Genomic DNA, 19,664 nt, shown 5'->3' on the forward strand with positions numbered 1-19,664 from the left:
CTTTTTAAAATTGCACCCACCAAAATTAAATACCTAGGAATAAACCTGACCAAGGAGGAAAGATTTGTATGCTGAGAACTATAAAACAATAATCAAGGATTTAAAGAGGATCCAAAGAAATGGAAAGATATCCCATGCTCCTGGATTAGAAGAATTAACATCATTAAAATGGCCATACCACCCAAAGCAATCTACAGATTTAATGCAATCCACATCAAATTACCCATGACATTTTTCACAGGCTAAAACAAACAACCCAAAAATTTTTATAGAATCATAAAAGACCCAGAATTACTAAAGCAATCCCGAGGAACAAAAACCAAGGAGGAGGCATAACTCTCCCAGACCTCAGGCAATATTACAAAGCCACAGTAATCAAGACAGTGTGGTACCGGTACCAAAACAGACAGACAGACCAATGGAACAGAATAGAGAACCCAGAAACAAACCCAGACACCTATGGTCAATTCACCTTTGACAAAAGAGGTAAGAATATAAACTGGGGAAAAGACAGTCTCTTCAGCCAGTGGTGCTGGGAAAACTGGACAGCTGCATGTAAATCAATGAAACTAGAACACACCCTCACACCATGCACAAAAATAAACTCGAAATGTCTTAAAGACTTAAACAGAAGACAAGACATCTTAAAACTCCTAGAAGAGAACATAGGCAAAACATTCTCTGACATCAACGATACTAATGTTTTCTTAGGTCAGGCTCCCAAGGCATTAGAAATAAAACCAAAAACAAACCAATGGAACCTAATCAAACTTACGGCTTTTCATAGCAAAGAAAACCATAAAAAAAAAAAAAGACAACTTATGGAATGAGAAAAAATAGTTTCAAACAATGCAACCAACAAGGGATTAATCTCCAAAATATACAAACAACTCATACAACTCAATAGCAAAAACAAACAACCCAAGTGAAAAATGGGCAGAAGACCCGAATAGACATTTCTCCAAAGAAGACATACAGATGGACAACAGGCACATGAAAAAATGCTCAACATCACTAATTATAAGAGAAACGCAAATCAAAACTAAAATGAGGTACAACTTCACATCGGTCAGAATGGCCATCATAAGTAAGCCTACAAATAACAAATGCTAGAGAGGATGTGGAGAAAAGGGAACCTTCCTGCACTGTTGGTGGGAATGTCAACTGGTACAACCACTACGGAAAACAGTATGGAGGTACATTAAAAAACTAAATACAGAGTTACCATAAAATCCAGCAATCCCACTCCAGCTCATATATCCAGACGAAACAGTAATTCAAAGAAACATGAACCTCTAAGTTCATGGTGGCACTATTCACAATAGCCAAGACATGGAAACAACCTAAATGTCCAATGACAGAGGAATGCATTAAGAAGATGTGGTACTTATACACAATGGAATACTACTCAGCCTTGAAAAATAAAATAATGCTATTTGCAGCAACATGGATGGAACGAGAGATTCTTATACTAAGTGAAGTGAGCCAGAAAGAGAAAGACAAATACCATATGATATCACTTATATCTGGAATCTAATATATGGCACAAATGAACCTATCTACAGAAGAGAAACAAACTCATAGACTTGGAGAACAGACTTGTGGTTGCCAAGGGGGAGGGGGAGGGAGTGGAAGGAACTGGGAGTCTGGGCTTAATAGACGTGAACTATTGCATTTGGAGAGGATAAGCAATGAGATCCTGCTGTAGAGCACAGGGAACTATATCTAGTCACTTGTGATAGAACATGATAGAGGATAATGTGAAAGGAAAAAAAGAATGTATATATATGTATAGCTGGGTCTCTTTGCTGTAGAGCAGAAACTGACAGAACATTGTAAATCAACTTTAATTTAAAATTTTTTAGGAGTTGCCATTGTAACTCAGTGGTTAATGAATCTGACTAGGAACCATGAGGTTGCAGGTTTGATCCCTGGCCTTGCTCGGTGGGTTAAGGATCTGGCATTGCCATGAGCTGTGGTGTAGGTTGCAGACGTGGCTCGGATCCCGCATTGTTGTGGCTCTGGTGTAGACTTGGCAGCTACGGTTCTGAGTAGACCCCTAGCCTGGGAACTTCCACATGCCAGGGGTGCGGCCCTAGAAAAAGCAAAAAGACCAAAAAATAAAAAATAAAATAAAATAAAATAAATTTTTAAAAAAAAAGAAATGAGGACATACTCAGACACCTCTGAGACAACATTAAACATACCAACATTCATGTTATAAGTGTCTAAGAAGGAGAACAGAGAGATAATATTGTATTTAAATATTATAGCTGAAAATTCCTGAAAATTGAAAAAGAGGACACACCCTTAAGTCCAGGAAGCACAGAGAGTCCCATACAGGATGAACACAACACAAACACACCAAGACATGTATTAATCAAACTAACAAAAAATAAAGACAAAGAATACTAAAAACAAGGGGAAAGCAACAAACAATATACCAGGGAATCCCCTCAAGGTTATCAGCTGATTTTACAGCAAAAACTCTGCAGACCAGAAAGAAACAAAACAATATATTTAAAGTGAAGAAGGGAGGAGTTCACATCATGGCTAGTGGCTAACAAACCCAAATAGGATCCATAAGGATGTGGGTTCAATCCTTGGCCTCACCCAGTGGGTTAAGGATCCAGCATTTCCATGAGCTGTGGTAAAGGTCACATATATGGCTTAGATCCTGTGTTGCTGTGGCTGTGGTGTAGGCTGACACCTGAAGCTTCAATTTGACCCCTAGCCTGGGAGCCTCCATGTGCCATGGGTGCAGCTCCAAAAGAAAAACGAAAAAAAAAAAAACCCTAAAAAGCAAAAAATAAAATGATATAAAATAAAGTGAGAAAAGGGAAAAACCTACAACCTAGAATGCTCTACCCAGCAAGGCTCTCATTCAGATCACAGAGGAATCAACAGACAAACAAAAGCTGAGAATTCATCACCACCAAACCAGCTTCACAACAAATGCTAAAGGAACTTCTCTAGGTGAAAAGCAAAAGGCCATAGGAGTTCCCATCATGGTCAATGGGTTTAGACTCCTATATAGTGTCCAGGAGGATGTGGGGTCAATCTCTAGCCTCGCTCAGTGGGTTAAGGATCCAGAGTTGCCATCAGCTGTGGTATAGGTCGCAGACATGGCTTGGATCTGCATTCCTGTGGCTGTGGTGTAGGTGGGCAGCTGCAGCTCCACTTTGACCCCTAAACTGGGAACTTCCATATGCCGCAGGTGCAGCCCTAGAAAGCAAAACAAAAAACAAAAAACAAAAAACAAAAAAGATGCAAGTAAGATCTGGCATTGCTGTGGCTGTAGCAAAAAGCCAGCAGCTCCAGCTCCGATTCAACCCCTAGCCTGGGGACTTCCATGTGCTGCAGGTGTGCCATAAAAAGAAAAAATAATAAAATAAATAAATCCAAAGCAATTAACCAAATGACAATAAGAACATACATATGGCTAATTACATTAAATGTAAATGGATTAAATGCTCCAACCAAAAGACACAGACTGGCTGAATGGATACAAACACAAGACCTGTATATATGTTGTCTTTAAGAGACCCACTTCAGTTCTAGGGACACATACAGACCGAAAGTGAAAGGAGGGACAAAGACATTCCATACAAATGGAAATCAAAAGAAAGCTGGAGTAGCAGTACTCATATCAAACAAAATAGACTTTCAAATTAAAATGGTTATAAGAGACAAAGAAGGACATTACGTAATGATCAAAGGATCAATCCAAGAAGAAGATATAACAATTGTAAATATATGCACCCACTACAGAAGCACCTCAACATATAAGGCAACAACTAATGGCCTTAAAGAGAGAAACTAGGAGTTCCTGTTGTGGCTCAGTGGAAAGGAATCTGACTAGGAACCATGAGGTTGCAGGTTTGATCCCTGGCCTCACTCAGTGGGTTAAGGATCCGGCATTTCTATGAGCTGTGTTCTAGGTTGCTGACATGGCTTGGATCCTGCATTGCTGTGGCTGTGGTATAGGTCACAGACATGGCTCGGATCTGGTTGGCTCTGGCATAGGCTGGCAGCTGTAGCTCTGACTCAACCCCTAGCCTGGGAACCTCCATATTCCATGAGTGCGGCCCTAAAAAGCAAAAAAAAAAAAAAAAAAAAAAAAGAGAGAGAGAGAGAGAGAGAAACTAAAAATACTACAATAATAGTGGGGGACTTCAACACCCCACTCACAGCAATGGACAGATCGTCCAGACAAAAAAAATCAAAAAGTAAACCCAGGCCTTAAATGACTCAATGGACCAGAAGTTCTCACCATGGTGCAGTGGGTTAAAAATCCTAATGCAGCAGCTGGGGTCGCTGCAGAGGTGTGGGTCTGACCTCTGGCCCAGCGGAGTGGGTTAAAAGATCTGGTGTTGCTATAGCTGCGGTATAGGTCGCAGCTGAGGCTCAAATTCAATCCCTGGCCCAGGAACTTCTAGATGCTATTACAGGTACAGCCATAAAATAAAGGGGAAAAAGTTATGAAATAGACCAGATAGACTTAATTGAAATATATATATATAAGATCCAAAAGCAACAGAATATATATTCTTCTCAAGCACACGTGGACACATGGACCATCCTCCAGGATAGATCACATTCTGAGCCACAAATCAGGCCTGGCTAAATTTAAGAAAATTGAAATCACATTAAGCATCTTTTCTGACCCCAAGGATATAAGACAAGAAATCAACCACAAGAAAAACCTGCAAAAAACACAAACACATGGAGGCTATACAATACGCTACTAAACAACCCATGGATCACTGAGGAAATCAAACAATACCTAGAGACAAATGGCAATAAAAACACAATGATCTAAAACCTATAGGAGGAGTTCCCATCGTGGCTCAGCAGTAAGGAACCCAACTAGGATCCACAGGATGTGGGTTCGATCCCTGGCCTTGCTCCATGGGTTAAGGATCCCGCATCGCCATGAGCCGTGGTGTAGGTCGCAGACATGGCTTGGATCTTGCATTGCTATGGCTGTGGTGTAGGCCGGCAGCTGTAGTTCCGATTTGACCCCTAGCCTGGGAACCTCCATATGCTGCAGGAGCAGCCCTAAAAAGCAAAAATAAAAATAAAAGTAAAACATAAAACCTATGGGATGCAGCAAAGGCAGTTCTAAGAAGGAAGTTTATAGCAATACAATCTCACCTCAGGAAACAAGAAATATCTCAAATAAACAACCTAGACTTACCCCTCACTCAACTAGAGAAAGAAGAATAAACAAAACCCCAAGTTAGTAGAAGGAAAGAAATCATAAAGATGATGGCAGAAATAAATTAAATGGAAATGAAGAAAACAATAGAAAAGATCGGTGAAACTAAAAGCAGAGTTCCTGGTGTGGCTGAGTAGGTTAAGGACCCAACACTGTTTCTGTGAGGATATGGGTTCAATCCCTGGCTGGTTAAGGATCCAGCATTGCTGCAAGATGCAGCATAGGTCACAGATGCAGCTCGGATATAGTGTTGCTGTAGCTGTGGCAGAGATTGCAGCTGCACCTCCAATTCAACTCCTGGCCCAGGAACTTCCATGTGCTGCAGGTGCAGCCATAAAAAGAAAAAAAAATGCTAATTATTAGAGAAATGCAAATCAAAACTAATGTGAGGTCTCACATGGGTCAGAATGCGATCATCATAAAGTCTACAAACAGGAGTTCCCACTGTGGCTCGGCAGTGATGAGCCTGACTGGTATCCATGAGGATGCTGGTTCAAGCTCTGTCCTCGCTCAGTGGATTAAGGATCTGCCATTGGCGTGAGCTTTGGTGTAGGTCGCAGACGTGGCCCGGATCCCATGTTGCTGTGGCTGTGGCAAGGCTGGCAGCTGCAGTTCTGATTTGACCCTTAGCCTGGGAACTCCCATATGGCACACATGTGGCCGTAAAAAAAAAAAAAAAAAGGTCTACAAACAATAGATGCTAGAAAGGGTACGGAGAAAAAGGAACCCTCTTACACTGTTGGTGGGAATGTAAATTGGTGCAGCCACGGAGAACAGTATGGAAGTTTTTTAAAAAACTAAATACAGAACTACAACTTGATCTAACAATTCCACCCCTGGCATCTGACCCGGAGAAAACCATGACTCGAAAAGATACATGCAACCCTATTTTCATTGCAGCACTATTCACAACAGCCAAGACATGGAAACAACCTAAATGTCCAACAAAAGGTGAATGGATTAAGAAGATATAGTACATACACACGACGGACTACTACTCAGCCACAAAAAAGAACAAAATAATGCCATTTGCAGCAACATGGATGGACCTAGAGATTCTCATACTAAGTGAAGTAGGTCAGACAGTGACAGATAAACATCATATGAGATTGCTTATATGTGAAATCTTTAAAAAAAGGATACAAAAATAAAATAAAATTTTACTCAAATAAAATGAACTTATTTGCAAAACAGAAACAGACTCATAGACTTTGAAAACAAACTTACGGTTATCAAAGAGATAGAGGGGAGGGAGGGACTGGGGGTTTGAAAATGGTAAATGCACACTTTTATGCATGGAATGGATGGTCACCGGTGACGTGTGACCTGCTGTCTAGCACAGGGAACGCTACTCAACGTTCTGTGGTGGCCTTTATGGGAATGGCTATGCATACATGCGTGGCTGAATCACTTTGCAGTACAGCAGAAATCAACACAACATTGTAAATCGACTATAATTCAAAAAAACTTAAATTAAAAAAAAAGAATGAAAAAATAAATTAAAAAAAAAATAAAAATAAAAAAGGAGTTCCCATCATGGTGCAGTGGTTAACAAATCCAACTGGGAACCATGAGGTTGCAGGTTCGATCCCTGGCCTCGCTCAGCAGGTTGGGGATCCGTTGTTGCCATGAGCTGTGGTGTAGGTCAAAGATGCGGCTCGGATTCTGCATTGCTGTGGCTGTGGTGTAGGCCGGCGTCCATAGCTCCAATTAGACCCCTAGCCTGGGAACCTCCATATGCCATGGGAAGTGGCCCTAGACAAGGCAAAAAGACAAAAAGATAAAAAAAAAAAAAAAAAAAAAGAATGGGTAGACAACGAGGTCCTTCTATATGGCACACAGAACTACATCTAGTCTCCTGGGATAAACCATAATGGAGAATATGAGAAAAAGGATATATATACACATATAAGCCACTATGCTATACAAAATTGTACACACAATTAGCACAACACTGTAAATCAACCACATTTTTTGGTCACGCCCATGGCACGTGCAAGTGCCCAGGCCAATGTCCAAACCTGAGCCACAGCAGGAACAACACCAGAGCCTTAACCTGCTGAGCCGCCAGGGAGCTCCTCGACTAGACTTTAAATAAATTAATTAAATAAAAACCAAAAAAACTTAAATAAATAAATTAGTTAATTAATTGAATAAAAGCCAAAAAAAAAAAAAAAAGAAAAGAAACAAGTCATCTTCCTAAAAGTGGTAGGAGACACAGGCACACCTGTTTATGCCCTTCAATGCCATGTATTCTGCAGACTGAAGGTCCGTGGCTGTCCAACCCTGCGGCTCTACTGGTGCCATTTTTCCAACAGCCTTTGTTCACTCCGTGTTTCTGCATCACATTTTGGTAATTCTCACACTATTTCAAACTTCATTACTATATTTGCTGTGGTGAATCTCCGATCAGCAATCTTCATGTTACTATTGCAGTTGTTTTGGCATTTTTCAACACAGAGCATCTTTTAATGCAGGTATGTGCCTAGAGGTAAGGCTGCTGCACATTTAACAGAGCCCAGTGTAGTGTCAACGTAACTTTCACACGCACAGGCAAACCCAAACTCTCTATGGCAGGGCATCATCACTTTTAACCAGTCCCCTGCATCCACAAACTGCACTGTACTAAACTGCAGTTGGAAGGTACCCAACTGCCTTCTGCACCTGACGAGCCATCCAGGAGCGACAAAATACTATGTTTTGACTTGGTGGTTTAAATACTGCTATTTCCGGGCTTTTGATGGGGTGGGGGTCAGTGTAAGATCCCAGGATTCAACTACCGTGCTGCCACCATGCGGTGAGCCGGGAGCACTTCACTGGGACACGCTGCAGGGCTGAGCTGGACCCAGATGGGGTTACATCCCAGCTCTGGCCCCCACCTGAGGGACAGCAGTGTGGGGGGACAACAGGGCCAGGGCTGTTCAGTGAAGAGGAAGAATGTGGGAGCTGAGTCAGGACAGGCAGCTCAGCAAGACCTTAAAACACTGAGGTGCACAGGCCCTGGGGGGAGGGGGACGGGGGCTGAGCCCACCCGGCGGCGGAGGCAGGCTGCTTGGTAAGCGTGTGCCTGCAGCCACACCACCCCAGGCAGGGTGAGAGCAGACACGGACACCCACCGGCCACCTGCCCAGAGACACTCCCTGGGTTCCCTGGGTCCAGGGCCCCTCAGAATCCCTTTCCTATCCATCTAGTGCACAGGCTGTGGGACAGGACAGGCCTTTGCCCAAATCTTCCACCGCCACCTGCCAGCTCAGAGAAGGCACCTCCTCACCCTGGACCCCTCCCCCTAAAGCAGAGGCACTGCCCATCCCTGCTGGGGGTGGGGGGTAAGTGCTCTGTCCTCTAGGGCACACTCAGCTCAGCGCCTGGCACCCGCGGGAACTCTGACTAGCAGGTGCCAGGAAGCAGGGGACACAGAGTAAAGGAGGGTCCAGGAAAGCCTACACTCGATACAGCATGGACGACCCTGCAAACATTACGTGAGCGAAAGAAGCAAGTCACAAAAGACTACACGTTGTACGAGTCTATGTCTACGAAACATCCAGAAGAGACAGACAGATGGAAGGTAGGGGATTGGGGCAGCTGGAGCTTGGGAAAAGGGAGAATGGGAGTGCCCGCTGATGTATACAGTTGTCCTTCGGGGTGACTCGTGTTCTGAAGTTGGACAATGGTGGGTGACAACTCCGACCCTACTAAAAACCACTGAATCCGAAAGGAGGGAAACACATCTCAGTCAAGCTGTGTTTTAAAGGAAAAAGCCTTTGTCGCCCAAAGAGAAGGACAGCCCCTCGGGACTGGACAGGACAACGGGCTCAGAGGGCCCATAGTACGGCCAGGAGGTGCAGGGTCTGACACTGGACTGTGTGGCACTGACCTCCAAGTGCAGGGCTCTTTCCTGAAGCATCTCCAGAGACTGAATCCAGCCTGACCCCCAAGATCCAGGGGAACCCCTCTGCTCCCTCTACTGAGGAGCCACTCAGCTACCTCCTCTCATGCCAGCTTCCTGACAGAAGGCGCTCAGTGGGATTGGAGGTCAAGGCCAAGGTCACAGGAGACAGGTCCAGCCTGGGACCCTACGCTTCCAACCACTGCCCCACACCTCCTCTGGGAAGGCTGGGGGTGGGATAGATGAGACGCAGTGGACTCCAGGGCGTGCACTCGCCATGGAGGTGACCTTGCCGGCCACCTCGGCAAAGCCACTCACCTCCGGGACTCTTGGTGAAAGGGTATTTCAGAAGAGACTTTGAGGAGACTTCCAGAAACTGACATTTCCAAGGCCTGAGCACCTCTGGCGCAGCCCCCCCTCCGTACCCACCACTCGCCCCAAAGGATGAGCCAGAGGATGATGGGCAGAGGGACCACTCAGCTTGTGCCTTGGGTACCTACAGCCTGCTCACCCCTCGTCCTCAGCAGAGACTCACGGCCAAATCATCAGCTTGCTACTCTCCACAAGTCAGGTTGGTGCCACCCCCTCCAAGGAGGGGACAAGACCACCATGGACCATGGTCCTGGGCTTGCTGGCAGGAAAGCTGCTGAAGGCCCCGAGTCACATCCCTCCCCAGTCCTTGCACTGCAGACAGCCTGGCCGCGGGTGTGGAGGAAGGAAGCCCCTTTCCCGCCCCAGGGATCACCAGCAGGTGTCCCAGCTTGAAGGGGACACTCCTACCAGCCCACCCTGCTCACATAACCACAGACCACATCCAGGAACCCCCGCCTCCCTGCTAAGGAGCACTGAGACACAAAGCTGCCACCCCCTCTCCTGGCTGAGTACAGAAGAGCGGACACTGGGAGATGGCACAGCCCGGAGCCACCAGGAACCTGCGTGTCCTTTCTGGGAGAGCAGCCCACTGGGTTTGGTGAAAGTCAACAGGCCAGCACCTCGGCCAGGAAGCCTGTCCGGGAAGAGCTGAGGCCGGAGGAGGCCAGCATCTCAAACCATCATCCAGGACATCTGGGGAGACATGAGGGAGGCGGTCACCCTTCTGCACGTTTTCAGAGGGGACCACTCGCCTGGAGCCACGTGCGGTAACTTCGCAGTGAGGTCACTGGATTCCAGGTCCTTCTGACCAAGTACGGTCACATCCTTGTCACACCCCCATCCCCGGCTCCCACGCTGTACTTCTCTATCTGCAAAAATGTCCCCTTCGGTATCGAGAACTGCAGTACCAACAACGGCTAAATCTTTAGCGCACTTACTATTCTTAGAGCTTCATATAAATATTAATACGTGAAATCTTCCCATCCACACTGTGGCATACCAACTATTTTATTTCCACCTTAAAGATGCGGAAACTGAGTACCGAGGGTTACAGGAATTCAGCCAGGAGGCGGGGAAGTGACAGAGGCCGCGACGCTGAGCACCTGCGCGATGCAAGGGCAGCACCCCAGCCCCCACCAGGATGGGCTCCTGGAGATGTGGTGAGTCCCTGACCAGGGCCAGAAGCTGGGCTGGACTCCCACCCGGGCCATGTGCTGGGGCCCGCAGGGGACAGGCTGCAATCTGCCTCCAACCAGCCAGCCGCCCTCAAGTCCCAGCCTGGTGAGCAGTGGGGAGCAGGCTGGAGGCGGCTCTGTGCTGGCCGAGCAGATCAGGCTACAGGGCTGGCTGGGCAGAGCTGGGCCCGGGCCTGCGCTGGCTCACTCCACTGAGCTGCCCCAGGTCCAAAGTCCCACACAGCTGGTCCTCCATGGTAGGAGGTTGCCCTACCCGTCCGCTCTCCAGGGACCGCCAGCCTCATGATCACTGCGGGTCACGGAACCAGTGAGCCTTGAACCAGCAGCCCTAACCTCCAGGACCATCACCGTGGCCTCTCCAGGAGCAGTGACAAGGCCAGTGCATGCCCAAGAGGGTGAGGGGCTGGCTGGATCCACTCATGGTTCCCCTCCTGGAGGACACACGAAGCGCTGGGGTGCCCAGGAAAGGGTAGGAAGTCCCTTCTTGGGCCTCCCCGAGCCTTTCCTGCTGTAGTGCAGCCCTGGTGCCTCACACAAGAAGCACTGCTGCCTCCAAAAGCTCCCTTTGTTGAACTGCGAACCCAAAGCCATCAAAGCAGCCACAGATGCCACGGGCCCGGGAGCTGCATTTCAGTGGAGAAAAGGCTGCAGGCTCCGGCCCTCCTCCCCCCAGGCCCTCCCTAAGTGCAGGACACAGAGAACAGGCAGCAGGATGCAGAGGAGGAAGACGGAAAGATAGCAAAACAAAAGCAGAGGGGAAAAAAATCATTCCCGGCTGCCCTTGACCTGACAAGAACCTCTCGCATCTCTCCCTGGGCCCCAGCCGACAGGGAAGCCAGCCCAAGCCCCGCTCCCAGGGCCATCTGCTCCAAGGCCATTCTGCAAAAGTCCCATTTCCCGGGGAAGCTGGAAGCTGGGGAGGCGCCAGCCCCAAAACAATAAGATTTATCAAGGGTCAGGCTGCCAGGACGGAGTCACAGGATGGAGCTGGAGGCTTATCTAAGGCGGCGATGCTGAGACAGCCAAAGTCAAGGGCTAAGACCGCAGGCCCCACACGCCATGACCTCTCTTTGCAGGACCACTCCCTCCATGCATCCCAAACTGGATTTAGCTCCCTGCCTTTGCCACTGGACAAATATTGACTCTTTCACTGGGCGGGTGTCCCCGATGGAAGTGAGTCCAGGGGCTGGCCACCGTCTCTTCTCACCAGGCAAGGCCGGCTGTCACAGAACAGCTCGGGCAGGGGCCGGCGGAGACCAGCCAAGAGCCAAAGCCAAGAATGAAAATCTGGGTCTTGGAAGTCGTTTCTGCCTCTCTGAGCTCTCTCCCTTCCCCACGCCCACTGGGTTTGTTTCTCTGACTGTCCTGCTGCCGTGTGGCCTATCGGACCCCAGGGAAGCAGGGCAAGCTCCGGCCACACCTCTCACCCTCCTGGGCCTCGGTGCTCTAACCTGCCTTTGAACACAGGACCTGATGCTCACACGTCCTTTCCACTGCAATCAAGGCCCTGCCCATGTGCTGCAATTTTAGAAGAGATGGAAATTAACTAACTGCTCATAAAGGGCGCTGGACTGAGGGTCCACAGGGCAGGGGCAGCCCCGTTTCCTTTTCTTTTTCTTTTTTCCTCTTTGCTTTTTAGGGCCGCACCCACAGTATATGGAGGTTCCCAGGCCAGGGGTCCAATCAGAGCTGTAGCCGCCGGCCTATACCACAGCCACAGCAAGGCCAGATCCAGTCGCATATGCGACCTACACCACAGCTCACGGCAACACCAGATCCTTAACCCACTGAGTGAGGCCAGGGATCGAACCTGCAACCTTATGGATCCTAGTTGGGTTCCTTAACTACTGAGCCACAGAGGGAACTCCCTACAACCCCATTTCTGAGGCTCACATGCTGTGTGACGCAGGGAAGGTGCTCCCCCTCTCTGAGCCCAGGTTCTCTGTCACCAAAATTGGATACTGAGTGAGACAATGCCCATGGCCCTGTCCAGTAGGCCAGCTGTGGATCCATTCACCTGACATGGCTCTTGGGCAGCAAGGCCTTTTCTCCAAGACCTTACGTTCCAGCCCTTTCCTTCTGACTAACCTTGAATGGAGGCTGTCACCAGGGGCCTTCTGTTAGCCTGCAGACTCCTCTCTGCAGCCTCCACCCCAAGGCCCTGTGACATGAGCCACGGTGTCCAGCTCCCGAACTCAACGCACAGCACAGCAAGAAGAGGATGAGGAAGGTAGGGCTTTCTCAAAAGCCTGTGTGCGGTGACATCTGTGGGACAGCAGGCTCTTCCTCTAACCTGAGTCCCTTCTGTGATGACACAGAACCTATGCTTAGTTCACATCCCGGGAGTTTTATATAAATTATTCCCATGTAATCTTCAGAAAAACATGGGAATAATTCCTAAAAAGGAGATAACATTATTCTCATTTCACAGATGGCATGACTGAGGCTCAGAGAGGTTAAGCGCTTCACCTCAATTCACAGAGCTAATAAGAAAGGAGCCAAAATAAGAGGCTGGACCTGTCTGCCTGCAAACTCTTTGCTCTTGACCGTCAGCTTCTCTGTGTTTGTTGTTGCTTTTTTTAGGGCCGCACCTGCAGCACATGGAGGCTCCCAGGCTAGGGGTCGAATCAGAGCTGCAGCTGCCGGCCTACCCCAGAGCCACAGCAACGCCAGATCCAAGCCGAGTCTGCCACCTACACCACAGCTCACGGCAACGCCAGATCCTTAACCCACTGAGCGAGGCCAGGGATCGAACCCTTGTCCTCATGGATATTAGTTGGGTTCCTTAACTACTGAGCCACAACGGGAACTCCTGGACCCCCATCAGGTGACCACTGAGGTATGGCAGGAAGTGAGACAAGGGAACTGCAAAAGACAAATGGAATGTCTAGTGGTCTCTTTCTTTCCCATTAAGTTTCTGCTGCAGAATCACTCTGATGGTCCAACAGAGAGACAGAGAGAGGGAGGCAGGGCCGCTGTCCCAATTCTGCAGGGAAGCTCCGAAACCTGCGGAGCTCACCCCGAGTGCCCACAGCCCCGCTCCTCTGGCCTCTGTTGGCCCAGCTCCCCATGTGTCTTCATCGTTCTCAGCAGCCACCGCCGCTCAGGACTTGGCAGCCTCCACATCAGGTCAAGCATCAGACCTGTGGTTCTTATTCACTCCTCCACAATGTACAAACGCCACAGCTGTTACTTCCTTCTGACAACTAACCAAAGCTCAAGGATGTGAGTGACGTGGTCAAGGTCACACGACCAACGACCAGCAAAGCCCGGGTCTCCTGGAATGCACGGAAGGGGCGCATGGGCCTGACAGCGACCCACTCATACAGGGTACCGAGCCATCTCTACTCGGGGGACATCCCAAGGCCACCTGCCCCATCACCCAGCCAGGCCCACTTCGTCCAATCAGACTCCAACCAGGAACTGCAGCCACTGCCTCAAGGCTTAGAGGGTCCCGAAAAGTTACCCACTTCAGTTCCTCCCATGTTTGGTGAGGAAAGCCGGCAAGGGGCTTATCCAAGGTCACACAAGGTCACACGGATGAGAGGCAGCGCCTAGAGGTAAACTCAGGCCTCCTATCTTAAACCAGGCTTCCCACAGTACCCTGAGCCCAGGGAGAAGCCATTTTCATCTCAACTGGAACAGAACCAGAAGCATCCCTAGGGATCCGGTCAGACTGTCCTCTGGCAGAGCCTCGAGGGGCACAGCAGGTGCCATAGGCCAGGGGTCACTGAGTACAGACCATCATCCTCACCTACCTAGAGGCAAGCATGACCTTGAGATCCCCACTGAAGCCCAGGCCTCTTGACCCGCCTTTCTGGAAACTTTCTGCAGAGAAGGCTCTGCCCCTGCAAAGAGAGCCCACGGTGCTGGAGATTCAGAGTGGGAAGAGATGTAGGTTTCACAGCCCTGCTGCCTTTGTGGGAGGAGAGAGCTACACACCTTCTGCAGAGGCAAGATCACAGACGGATGCGCTGGCCACGCGCCCCGCAGGCGGCAGGACTGGGAGAGAATTCAGCCGTCATAAACTCCAAACCCCATTCTCCCCATGAAGATACTGAGGCCGGAGAGGGGAGTGGGTTGTCCAAGGTCATACGCAGGATCAGAATGGAAACTTCCTGACTCCCCCTGGCACGCTGGAAGCACGGCTCCACACTGCCACCCACCTCCCCAGGAAGTAAGCGTCAAGCTCTGCACAGAGGCGGGCAGGCGCCACGCCGAGGCCGGGGCAGATGCACCTGGGGGCTTGCTCCCCCGCCCCCCTGCCCCCACGCGTCCCCCCTCCCGACTGGGGCACCACGCACCCCAACACCCTGAGGTTCAGAGATGTGCAGCAGCTCGTCCAAGGTCACTCAGCAAAATGAGTAGAGCATGCGCTCCGAATGCCCCGCTGCCCCTTCCCCACCCCCACTCTGGTCTCTCCAAGCTCCCGGAGGTTTTGGGGACCTCGCTTCCTCCGATGTACCGAGCCCGGCGCTCGCTGGAGTACGGAAAAGTTTCAGGGAGAGAAAAGGGCGGAAGATGCCGCGGCCCATCCCAGACCAGACGGCCGCGGCAGGACGGCAGGACGGGGGACGCGAAAAGGAAGCCAGGTTCCCGGCGCGCCCAGCTCTGCGCCAGGCAGCCCCCGAGCCCTTCCTTCTTCGACCCGCGCCCACTCCCCACTGCACACGCACTCCATCCACCCTCCGCGACACCCCTTCCCGCGGCTGTCGACGAGGGCAAGGGGTTCCCGGGATAATTCAGGACACCTCCCCCGTGACGAACTGGGTAACCCCGGCGCAAATGGCCTTCCGGAGCCCAGTTCCCCAACGTGAGCTCCGTCCTGCCCTGGGTTTATCCGCTGTGCGAGAGCCCGGTGTCAGAGAGCCCCAGGTGTGCGCCCGCGCCCCCCACCCCCGGCCGCAGTCGCAGGTGCCCCGCATGGCTCCTCTTACCGGGGACGTTCGGGAGCGGTGGGCCTGAGCTCGTGGAGAGGGCGGCGGGCGGGACGGCCGCGGTCCCAGAGTCCAGGCCCCCCTCCGCACTTCCCGGCGGCCCGGCCGCTGCGGCTCTGCTCCGCGCGCCGGCTCCCTCGCGCGCTGCAGTAGTGACACCTGCCCCGCTCCCGCCCGCCAATTAAGATGCTCCTCACATCCGCCTGCACGCGGCGCGGGCCGGCCCTCCCTCCCAGGGCGATCCCCGCCGGCCGCCGCGCAGGCCCCCTGCCTCGCGATCCCGCCTGCGCGCCGTCCCCTCTCAGGCCTTGGCCGCGGTGGCGGGAGCGAGGGCGACCAGCTGGGGGGCGTGCGCGCGAGACGCGGGCGGCGAGAGGGTTCGACCGCGCGCCCCTGGAGAAGTTTGGGGTGGGCGGGGCCGGGCGCGCGCCCCTGGAGCCCCGCGGGGAGCTGCGCGCTGCGGAGGCGCCCCCGCCCGCTGCGCGCCCCCCTGCGACACTCCCACGGCACCCCGCCACCCACGGGCTTTCCGGGCCTCTCGGGCGCCGGGATTGGCTGGGAAGGGCGGCGGGGCGGGGGGTCCTCCCCGCGCCGGGAACCGGCTAGCGGGTGGGAGGGAGCCGATTTGCTTCAGAGGATAAAGATGAAGGTTTTCCCGAGTCGAGGAAGGGAAGAAAAGGAAGCGAAAGGGAGCGTTGCAGACAAAAGGGGCGGGAGAAGCGGGGTCGTCCGGCCCCACCGCCCCGACCGCCGCCGCCTAGCGCCCGTCGGTGGGTGGAATCGGGGCCCGGGGCTCTCCTGAGTCTGGGGAGGGGAGAGCGTGGGCGGAGGGGGCCAGCGAGGAAGAGGAAGTGTGTGGGGCGCAGCACCTCGGACCCGCTGCCTGATGGGACCCCACCGCGAGGGCTCTGGGGACCACTCTGCTTCTCCTTCTCGGGGAGGGCAAGGCCTGGGCCCCCCTGAGCACAGAGGCAGGTACTCCCTACACTTCCAGGGAGGGAGGGGCAGGGGGGACGCCAACCCTGGCGTCCCTCCCGAACCTCATCTTCAATCCTCAGCTCCCACCGCCCACATCTCAGGACCCCAGTTCAGCCACGTGGAGCTTATGCTGGTGAAAGGCCACCCCCATCCCGACGTCCCCCCTCCCCATGCTTGGCCTCACCCCCTCCACCCTTAGCAACTCCTCCCTGCCAGCTCCTGGTCTGCATACTCAGAATCCTGAATCAAGTTTGGGGTTCGACTCAGGAAGGGACAACCCCAAATCCTGTGGTGGGGGGAGCGATTACTCTGGCTTCCACGGGGGCAGAGTCGAGGATACCTGCAAAGCCCTGCTTCTCTGCCCTCCTCCCCGCGTCCCCAGCCCCCAGCCACATCCTCGGAGCTGGGCCACTGCAGTGCCGCTGCCGCACTGCTGCTCCGCGCTGGGCTGGAGCCTCTCTTTAGAACGGCAGCCAGTCACGGACCCGGGTCTGCAGAAAACGCTGACTCGGGGACTTCTAGGCTGCAAGCGCTGAGGGCGTGTGTGCCACCCGACTACCTGGCGGGGCTGCGCACGGGTGGGAAGGGGACAGGACTGATGCCCCAGGCCCTCCAGTCAGTTCTGCACACCTCTTGCCATTCCTCAGATGGAAAGGGCACCCAGGGTCAAGGGCTCAAGGTCAGCTGTTCAGCAGGAGGGCACCAGAGGTTTCCTCCACACCTCCATGCCCAGCACCAGCTGCTGATCTCCCACAGTGAGGGGCACCTGTCACCTGGCTGTCCCTCTTCTGTTTCTCCTTGGAGAAAGAAAGCCTTCTCTCTCAAAATCCCACAAGCGCGTCTTGCCAGGAGGAGGAAGGAAGCGGTTGAAAGTTCCGCACGCTGGATTCAGGTGATACGCTGGGATTTTCTGCTGCTCGGTCCCAGGACACCACCCTGCTTGGCAGAGAGACCTTGTGGCTTAAGGACTGGAATGTGATGCTGCCTGGATACAGGAGGATGGATGAAATGGCTTTTGTGGCTCGTTCTGGTAAAACGGATCCCCAAGCCTTACTCAAAGCTGCCTCCAGTAAAATGGTCTAATTACAGAAAACAAAGCATTTCTGCAGGACTGTCTGCTCTTTCTGAGAATACCTGTGTTTAAGGTCTGAGCTCCCTTCAGAGGGTCCCTTCCCTCCTGGGGGGCAGGGAGTGAGCCAAGATGGGGAGGGGGGAGCTTAGAGCCCCTCCAGCACCAGAACCCTCCCCTCCCGGGGTGGGGGTAAGAGGAGCAAGGCAAGGAAGAGACAATTTTTCACTCTTTCATGGCAGAGGCGGCCCCCAAAGGTTTCTCAAGTTCTTGTGTCGGTGCCAAGTTAGGCCTGGAGCTCTTCTTGTACTCCAGATGCGTGGTCCCCAGGGCCTGGGTGCATCATGGCAGCTGCACCCCCCTCCCCAGGGACTGCTACTGCCCCCCCCCATTGCCCATCCTACCCGGTCTTCTAGTGCCTCCTGTGCCAGCAGCCCCGCATGCTGCCCAGCCTCCAGCCTTATAGGGCACTGCCTTGTGCTCCAGCTGCACCGATCACCTTGCAGGTCCTGAAAGGGCTGTGCTCTTCCTGCCACAGAACCTCTGCACAAGAGGTCCCCTCAGTGGAGGACACCGTCCTCTCTTCCCACGCCCTTCATCCTGCGGGGCTCGTTCCCTGGTGCCTCCTGCACGGTGCTTCACCTCTGCAGCACTGGTCACCCTTGTCACTTATGCTTTTTATCTCCCCCTTCCTGGACTGGAAGCTCCCTCCCTCAATAAACCTTGCTGGTTCTGAGGCTCGGTGTTCTTGAACCCTGGCACTGCCACTTGTATACCACATGACCTTGGGCTAATTGTGCAGCCTCTCTAATTGTGCAGGTGGCTTCTCACCTGCAGCAGGGATTCTAATTCTAAAACAGAGTTACTGTGGGGCTTACCGGGCGATGCATGTGCACAGACTAGCACAGCGCCATTCCCAGTGCCCAGTGTCGGCTCCTGCTGGTGAGGAGGGAACAGAGAAATGGATGGGACCCCCTACCACCAGCCTTCTCCTGCCCCCACCCCCACCTGTTCTCCCTTAGCAGTTCCGGGACCCTCACTTCTTCCCTTGGCTGCCCCTCCCCACCCCAGCCAGGCCCCTCCCGTGTCCACAGCCGGGTCCTAGGCTTTGCCCTGCTTTGCCCTCAGCTGCGGCACAGCCTCGGGGTGGAGCCCTGGTGGCTGTCATGCCTTCCATCATGATCTGCGCCAGCATCACCAAAAATCATCCCTGGTTAAGTCTACCTGCCCTGGTGCCTCCTCTGCAGAGACCCCCGAGCTGCCCCTGATGCTGAGATGATCTGGTGGGGGCCCATCAGAGGGCCCCAAGGGGACGTGGGGACTTGGTCACCTCCCTGGATGGGCTTTCTGTTGCTGTTCCATGTCATCCTTCCTGTCTGGTCTAGCCCTTCCCCCCAGCCCTGCAGCCCGACCCACCACCACCACCGCTGCTCCCCTGGAGTGGTAGGCAGAGGTGGCCTCACCAGAAACTCCCACCCGAGCCCAGCCCCAGCTGAATGAGGGGACAGGAAGGAGGAGGGGAGAGAAGAGGGCTCTTGAAAGGCTCTTCCCCTTGACCGAGTGCCCTCCCCACTCCAGACCTGTCCAGACAAAGTAATGATGACTCTCAGCCCTTCCCTTCCAGAAACGCAGCAACTGGATTTCCACAGAGAGCTTCTAAATCCTGCCATCACCGCAGTGCTCATGCCAACCCTCCCCGCCCCTCTCCCTGAGCTTCACTGGACAATCTGAGCAGCTGGGGCCACAGCCTCTGAAGGACTGGACATTCATACCCACCCCAGGTGACTCGGAGAACATCATGCTAAAAGCGTGGACTCGGGAAGTTCCCGTTGTGACTCAGTGGTTAACGAATCTGACTAGGAACCATGATGTTGTGGGTTCAATCCCTGGCCTTGCTCAGTGGGTTAAGGATCCAGCACTGCCGTGAGCTGTGGCGTAGGTTGCTGACGTGGCTCAGATCCCACGTTGCTGTGGCTCTGGTGTAGGCCAGCGGCTGCAGCTCCAA

General features: G+C 52.5%; 1 protein-coding gene across 6 annotated transcripts in view; it reads right to left on the minus strand.

The window, feature by feature from the left end:
- Positions 1 to 19,664, minus strand: part of SYT2 (synaptotagmin 2) — an 88,554-nt gene that overhangs the window by 15,517 nt on the left and 53,373 nt on the right. Inside the window, exon 1 of one of the 6 annotated variants that reach the window (XR_002336282.1) lies at positions 18,064 to 18,311. The exons of 2 other annotated variants lie outside the window; for them this stretch is intronic. The gene's annotated coding sequence lies outside the window, so the exon portion shown is untranslated. Of the gene's footprint in view, positions 1 to 15,612; positions 16,043 to 18,063; positions 18,312 to 19,664 lie in introns of those variants that run through there. 3 more of the 6 variants (XR_002336280.1, XM_021064564.1, XM_021064566.1) reach the window with 3 other exon arrangements.

The sequence above is a fragment of the Sus scrofa genome, chromosome 10 (assembly GCF_000003025.6).
Source record: "Sus scrofa isolate TJ Tabasco breed Duroc chromosome 10, Sscrofa11.1, whole genome shotgun sequence".
Lineage (NCBI taxonomy): Eukaryota > Metazoa > Chordata > Mammalia > Artiodactyla > Suidae > Sus > Sus scrofa.